The 8,690-nt window shown below is 35.1% G+C and overlaps 1 pseudogene; it reads left to right on the top strand.

Moving 5' to 3' along the window:
- Window positions 1–921: 921 nt before the first annotated feature.
- Window positions 922–3,210, top strand: LOC140871110 (heat shock cognate 70 kDa protein-like; annotated as a pseudogene).
- Window positions 3,211–8,690: the final 5,480 nt, after the last annotated feature.

The raw sequence follows: 8,690 nt of genomic DNA, 5'->3' as shown, positions 1-8,690 counted from the left end.
TCAACATGGAAATCCCTATCAACTTGCGAGAGCATAAAATATTAAAATTAGACTTGGACTATGTATGTAAAATATTTTCTCAATAATTGAAGATAGTAATATTTATGTTCTATATTTAAACAAATTTTTCGATATAATTAAAAATAATAATAGTCTAGAATATAATTAATTTCCAATATCTTCATAGCTCAGAAAATGTTTTGGATTATGATAATCTGAACTGTTTTACAGAGTAAAACACGACTATAACAAGTTAGGGAAAAAAAAAAAAGAAAAAAAGAAAAGTCAAACATGACAAGTTCAAGGACTAAATTGATTATATTCCAAACAATTAAAATGTCCTCTGCTCCTAGAAAGCCTTTCATCACTCGATACTCTGTAATATGTACAATACAAGAGTGGTGTATAATCCATTGCGCATTAATACCCCGTGGAGTAGGAATAATTTTTCTGAACTGCACGTTGAAAATCCTCGTGTCATTTTTAGTTATTTTCACTTCCTTTTTTTAGTTAGACATACATAATTCTAATCAAATAATGGAACTGAATGAACATTTGAAACTTTCAAAATTTCAAATATGTTTGAAAACCATATAATACATGCACGTCGTGAAAAAGTATGTCTTATGGGAAACACGATCATACATAATTATGCCCCAAAAAAGACTGGCTCTTCCCAAAGTCAATAGGTGTTAAATATACCCGTTTTTTTAAAAAAAATAAAATAAAAAACAAACAAAATAGTAATATTAAAGCACCGTACGTTAATATTTTATAAACCATTTGTATCAACTATTTCTTGTTAATCTTGCTTCATTCACCACATCAAATACAGACTTCGGGTTTGCATTTCCTCCTCTTCATTCCACGTTCGCAAAAAATCGTGTTCATACTATTATTATTACATATATACGATCCATAATGTCTGATAAGAAAATCAAAGCACCCGCGATTGGAATTGACTGGGAACAACTTATTCATGTGTGGCCGTGTGGCGACACAATCGTGCTGAGATCATACCAAATGATCATGGCCACCACACGACGCCTTCTTACGTAGCTTTCACTGAAACCGATCGTCTCATCGGCGATGCCGCCAAGAATCTTGCCGCCACGAACCCAAGCAACACAGTATATGGTCAGACGTTATATATAGTTGTTATTTTTGTTGTTGTTGTTGTGTGTATCAATAGAGTATAATTATTCAAAATTGTAGTAAAAATGTTATAAGGAAAGAATATATAAAAGTAATTTTTTCCTTCATTACTGTCCTCGATCGGGATGGTGTCGATACTGAAACAAAGTACTAAAAAGAGAAATTAAAAAGTTCATGCTAAATTGCTAATTTTATAAATACGATTCAAATATGATAAAGTATATTCAATCAATAGTTGAATTCGTTAGGCCAATGATGTCTTAGTCCAATTTTTTTGTAATAATTGTCTCAAGTCCATGCTGATCATTTTTGTTCATCATCAACAATTTCGTTAATTACAAGTATTTTGCCCTCTTTGGTTGCAGATGCTAAGAGGTTGATCGGTCGGAGGTTCAGCGACCTATCGATCCAGAGTGATGCGAAACTCTGGCCTTTCAAAGTCGTTTCCGGGCGGGGTGATGAACCCGTGATTTTGGTTACGTACAAAGGTGAAGAAAGAAAATTTGTAGCTGAAGAGATTTCTGCGATGGTCCTCACCAAGATGAAAGAAACCGCAGAAGGTTTTCTTGGATTAACAGTAAAAGACGCAGTTATTACGGTGCCTGCCTACTTCAATGATTCCCAGAGGCAGGCCACCAAGGATGCTGGAACCATTGCTGGGCTTAATGTCTTGCGTATCATTGTCGAACCAACTGCTGCGGCCATTGCATATGGCCTGGAAATTAATTTCAACGACTCTGCTGCAAAGAAAAATGTGCTTATTTTCGATCTCGGAGGTGGCACATTTGATGTGTCTCTTCTCACTATGCAGAACAATGTGTTTCAGGTTAAGGCTGTTGCTGGTGACACGCACCTCGGAGGGCAGGATTTCGACAACAAAATGGTTAACTATTGTGTTCAAGAGTTCAAGAGAAAGCACAAGAAAGACGCAAGTGTCGACCCCGAGCAATGGCGAGGTTGAGGGCATCTTGTGAGAAGGGGAAGAGGAATCTGTCTTTTACCAGTGAAATAACCATTGAAATTGACTGTTTGTACGATGGCATTGATTTCGACCACAAAATAACGCGTGCAAAGTTTGAGGAACTGAATATAGATTTGTTCAGGAAATGCATTGAAGCAGTTGAGGGTTGTCTGAATGATGCCAAGATGGACAAGAAAAGTATCCACGACGTGGTGCTTGTCGGGGGATCTACTAGAATCCCCAAAGTGCAACAAATGCTGCAAAATTTTTTCGATGGAAAGGAGTTGTGCAAGAGCATTCATCCTGATGAGGCCGTCGCTTCGGGTGCAGCCATTCAAGCAGCAATACTAACTGGCCAATGCAGTCATGAAGAGGTTCACGACATAGTGTTGTGCGAAGTCACGCCCCTGTCCCTCGGCGTGCAAGTCAAAGGAGGTGATATGAATGTAATAATACCAAGAAACACTCCTATACCTACAAAGAAAGAGGAACAATTCATGACTTGTGCGGATGACCAAACAGTAGCACTCATCCAAGTGTTCGAGGGAGAAAGGGCGAGGACCATGTATAACAACTTGTTGGGTAAATTCGAGCTCACTGGAATTCCACCTGCTCCTAGGGGCGTACCTAAAATAACAATCTCCTTCGATATTGACTATGATGGGATCTTAAACGTTTCGGCCGAAGATCAAACGACAGGGAACAAAAGGAACATGACAATCATCAACAACAAAGGCAGGTTGTCTACCGAAGAGATCGAGCGTATGGTGCAAGAGGCGGAGCGTTTTAAGGTCGAAGATGAGCAACATAGGAGGAAAGCTAAGGCCAAGGATGCACTGGAAAATCGTGTCTACAATATGGAAAGTAAAATTAATAGGGACAAGAACTTTGTTTCGAAATTGACATATTCGGAGCAGAGGAAGATTGAACTTGCCATTGAGCAGGCTAATGAGTGGTTGGAAAGCAACGAACTCGCCGGAGAAGATGAGTTTAAGGATAAACTGGAAGAACTAAAGAGCACATGCGACCCTATAATTGCAAAGATGTACTCCAGTACTGCTGGCCCTGCTACTAAGTTGGATGAAGTTGATTAAGGTTATAAATGTATAATATTATGATACATGCTCTTGGTTTTATTTTATGAATGAGATTATATATTTCATCCATATTAAATCTCATGGGAAGTATATATATTATTTATTATTTTATTTTATTTTTATATATATAATTATGTGAGTTTAATTGTGAATTTACATGGCTACGTCCCTTTTCATTATTACATAATTAATGTATTTATTTCTCAATTATTATTTATTTATTTATGTGACTCTTTAATTACCTTATTTATTTATAACTCATGTCATGCATTCTTGCTTTCAAATAAAATATGAAAATACTCTTAATATTTTTAAAATCTTTTTTTACCATACTTTCTAATTTATTCTGTTCGATTATATAATTTACAAATGAACAAGTACGTAGATACAAATAATACTAATTGTTAGGATCGAAAAAGTGTAGAGGGGGGAATACACACATAAGATATTTTTCAAAACTTGTCTTACAATTAAGCTGAGATTCCAGCTCGATTGTTAGAATTTTTCTTAACATAAATTTTCTTGCGAGAACTTATTTAGTCAAGAGAAAATTTTCTCACGCACTAATTGAACTGGATAGCTTAAGGAAAACTGAATTAAATTATGCAAAAAATAAAAATAACGAACACGAGATTTGTATGAAAGTTCGAAGTTAAAACTTTTAGGAGTAATGTTTTTTTTGTCCAATAAGTTGTCCATTTTTTGGTTTTGATCCATTAACTTTTCAAATCTTAGTTTTGGTACACTAACTTTTAATTTTCAATGATTTTGGTCTAATTGCTGACGTGAAAACTAGACACGTCAGCATTTTTTGGTACCACATCATCATTTTTTGATGTCACGTCAGCATTTTCCGGTGCCACATCAGCAGTTGGACCAAAATATCCAAAAACTAAAAGTTAGTGTACCAAAACAAAAATTTGAAAAGTTAATGGACCAAAACAAAAATTAAAAAAGTTAATTGACAAAAAAAAATATTTTTCCAAACTTTTATGTCTCTCATTATTCTGTTTCAAGAACGATTTCCACTAGAAGAATTATATTTATACAACGACTTGCACAAATCCGATCCAATCAACCCTTAAAATAAACTCCAAGACACTCTCAATTCAGATTATGTTCAGATTGAACTACAAAATATAATGAAATTTCAACAATGTTTCTTGTAAGTTTTACTTCTTGATCACTCTGATTGAACTGAATTAAATCTTGTCATCACCGTAAAGAGATCGGATCGTCTGATCGGGTCTTTGGATCATCCGAACTACACCTTCATTGCTTCCGAAATTGGTTCCACGAATTATTTAATTCTAAAAATTGAACCAGATTGTACAAACGTCTTGGCTTCGCCTATTTTAAACTAGCTTCCGATGAATTAAAAATGAAGGAAAAATCTTTGGATCATCCGAACATACATCGGATCGTCCGAAGTCCAACTTTGCAGCATCCGAACTTGCATTGGAACATTTAAATATTCTGGAAAAATACTTCGGACCTTCCGAACTCTGCAATTCAAAAATTATAGCTCTTGATAGGTTCTTCGATTTCATTCCACCAACTTTGTTCTTCGATTCTTCAATATTTTTTGTTAGGATCGGTTGAAAGTGTAGAGGAGGGGGGGTGGAATATACTTTCAAGGAGTTTAGTAGAATATAATTGAATTCAATCGGTTTAGTGACTGAATCCTTAGCTTATCTTAATGTCTGATGGAATTTGGCAAACAGAAGTATGTGCGAAAGTATGCCAAATTGCAGATTTGAACACTGAGTAAGTACCAGTTTAGGTTTAGGTGATAATGGTAAGTAAACTAAAATGACACAAGCATTGTTTATGGATTTTCGGAGATTTCAAACACTCTTACGTCACCCCTTCTTCCACTTCGGAAGGATATCACTAGAAAACTTTGAATTTTACAAGCAATTTGCAAAACCCCGATCTGGTTTAGGACTTAGACACTGCCTAAACAAGAACTCCTAGTACAACACCTCAGTTTCAGTCCTAGACTGATAATGAAACAAAGTGAATACAACTCGAATTCCTTAGCACAAAATTGATCCTGCAATGATCAGAATAACTATTCTGCGTTTGTGCTTTTGAGTTCTTTAATCAACTCTTCAGAGTGTAAAGCTTTTGTATTCTCGTAAAGTAGCGTAGTTCTTAGAGCGTTTTTCCACCAATTTATTTGATCGATCAAGAGCTCTATTTATACCCTCTAGATTGATAACGGTCATAATTTCAAATTGAATCTTCAGATAGACTTAGAATTATTCCCGTTGGATTTGTCACTATCACCAACGAATTCTGAAGCCGACATTGCCCTTTGCATCGCGGCACTACCATCTGCAGAGTGTGTCAGAGTATGGACGATCTTATACGAAAATGGCAAGGTAGTAGACCGATGCAGATGAACTGATGCGATCAGTTTAGTGAGTGTAAACTGATGGAGTCAGTTTAGCATCTCGTGGCCAGTTGAGCACGGTAGTTGATCGTGAAACAGTTTAGCTCCAAATATCAGTTTGGCGCTGCTTAGTTGTTTAAGTACTTTAGACCTGCTTTTAAGCTTTGTAACTTGTAAACACCAAAACTAAATTTTCCAACAATTTTCTAACATGAAAAATTAATATTTGCAAATTTCTTACTTTAAATCATTTGTAACAATTAACACAGTTTTGTAATCATTAAAACATAATTTTTGAGACTTGTTATTGCATTAAAAATATTAATCTCATAACACGATATTTGTATGCATTTAAGGCATAACAGTACCAAGTATGATTAATATTTTGCAGTTGAACTACCAAAACATGATTAAGAGGTAATTAAGTAAGAAAATAAACTTAATTGAACAATTACGAATCAAACAATAAGAGTTCGGGCCATCCTCGATGTTCGGATCCACTGAAGTAAGTTTGGAAGGACTGAATGTGAGATTGGATCATTGAAATACAGAACGAACCTTCCGCTGGTTGCATGTCTAGTCTGTTCAATGAGATGTCAAAAGTATAACGACGTCTATTTGTTTGAACAGTATAAACTTCTAATCGGACCATCCGAATGTAGATGTCCACTGAGGTACCAAGATGTTGTTGACACGTTGACACATGCAAGATATCGTACGTTCCAAACAAGGATCGGATCTACCGGTCCTTGCCTATAAATATGCGACAAGATTTCTCATTATAGTGTGCATTTGAAGGTGTTCTTCTCAAATTCAGTACCTACTTCAGTAAGACTTATTATTACCGCATGAAACTCCTAGCACCCAAACTAAACACAATAAAAATACTGAAAAATTCCAAATAATACATAGTGTGTGGTGAGTAACAGATAGCAAGACTTGATCCTCTTCATCATATATGACTTTAAAAAAGTGTTGAGTTTTTTCTTATTTTTTTTTGTTCCTCTTGTAGCCTTTAAAAATTTTCTTGATAGGATACTTTGGTTGAAACATGTTTGAGAGGACCTTCAGGTTTAGGAGTGAGCCTTTTATAATTGATCTTCATTTTCTTCATTTAAACGGCTAAAATATGTATCATTTCAACCTAACTACCTTTACGGGAACTACTCCAATGATGTATTTAAGGGTGAGGATTTATCAATATTTTTGGGGTACACGGTTCACTGAAAAAATAGTAGGATCCTCATGAATTGATAGATTTCTACCCTTGAATCTACATTAAGACAATGTGTGTACTGGTAGGATCTCATTTACCGTAAGCCCCATTAATTGAAATAGTATACTACATTTAATACTTTTATTTTGATAGTCGTGTTTTGTTTGCATATTTTGTTGTTATTTTGTTATTAGTTTGCATGCATTTTATTGGTTTGTTCATGTTTTATCTTAGTTTTGTCTTTTGTATGCATTTACATTCATAACATACTCCCGGGTTTAATGTGTAGGAGATTTCAAGTTGAAGAAAATGAAGGCAGAATGTATGCCATTTTCCATGCGCTCGAGCGGACGAACTCGAGGCGATCAAGCGCGGGCCGAGGAATTTCAAGGCAGTGAATTGCATATTATTGCGCGCTCGATCGGACGTACTCAATGCGATCGAGCGCGCTAGCCTGTTCGGGAATAATTTTATAATTTTGGAAATTTTGTTATTTTGGACTCTAGGTTTTATTAGACTCTTAATTCCATTTTTGAGGATTATTATCAGATATTTTTGGAGGATCTCTCTTGGAGGCTAGGTTTTGTTCTTCAATTTTCTCTCTAGTTTTCTTCTTTTCTTTGAATTTTTATTGATTTGGTGATGAATCGTTGTAGCTAAACCTTTTATACTTGGTTGAGGGAGACGAAACCTTGATATATTTTAGTCATGAGATTCGATTCGATTCGTAGTGTTTAATTCTTGTTAAGTATCAATAACTGATTTGGTTTATTTCATGTTTGTTTGCGAGATTTTAGGATTGGCCATCTTAGGATTTTGTTTTGCAATATATAGCTAAATTAGAATTCAAATCCGTAATTGTTTGAATGAACTAATTTGCGAAGCAACTACGTTTGATATTTTCTGCTCTTGAATTTATTAAATTGTAGGATCAATTATTGACTAGGCTAAATACAACCGCTGGTGTTTGTGTTGTCTAGGTTCGTCAGTTTTACTAGTTTGAATACTTCCGTGGATTTAAATCTAAATTGCTGTTATAAGGGTTAATTTACTGGTAATGGTTAATTTAGAATGCTGTTTTCTAATTAACTAAAATTAAGGTGAAACAGGAATTTGATTTTCAATGACGAATATTTAATAGGATTAATTATTTTTAGGGAATCGATGATTGAATGAATGAATATCAAGGGTGTAGTCGACTGATACCAAGTCTTGTCTCTTATTGATTTCTCCAGTTTAATTTTCAATCTTGCATGATAATGATAACTTGAATATTTAATTGTTTAAATTTTTAGTAGTTAATCTCAAATCTCAAAATCCCCTTTTGTTTACTTAGGACACATTAAATTTCCCTTTCCTCGTGGGAACGATCCCTACTCACACTACTACATTTTTAGTGATTATCTGATTGAGTTGGGTAATTTGGGCGTGACACGATTAAGCGCAACCAAATTTTGGCGTCGTTGCAGGGGTACGATGTTAATTTTTTGTGTTCATTTTTTTTTTAGTTTTATTTTCATTAATCTCACTCTCTTTTCTTTTCTTTGTTTCTAGTTCTCTCTAATTTATGCTTTCAGGTGATTTTGCTAAAGAAAACTTTCTCTACGATCCGGAGATGGAAAGAAATTTGCATAGGCGAAGGAGAGAACTCTGAAGGCAACAACAAGAAGCCGCTGCTCGAGCTGCTTTTCCAGAAGAAGAGATGGCTGCCAATGCTAACCTGAGTCTAAGACAATTGGGCACTCCTGATCCCAATCAACAACCTTTATGCATTACTTTTCCTACATTAGAAAATAATGCTACTTTTGAGCTTAATTCTGGATTAATTCACTTACTACCTTCCTTTCATGGTCTTGCAGGTGA

The sequence above is a fragment of the Henckelia pumila genome, unplaced genomic scaffold, assembly GCF_033568475.1.
Source record: "Henckelia pumila isolate YLH828 unplaced genomic scaffold, ASM3356847v2 CTG_389:::fragment_2:::debris, whole genome shotgun sequence".
Taxonomy (NCBI): Eukaryota; Viridiplantae; Streptophyta; class Magnoliopsida; order Lamiales; family Gesneriaceae; genus Henckelia; species Henckelia pumila.
Note: the sequence above shows the minus strand (reverse complement) of the source record. Positions and strands in the feature narration are given on the sequence as shown.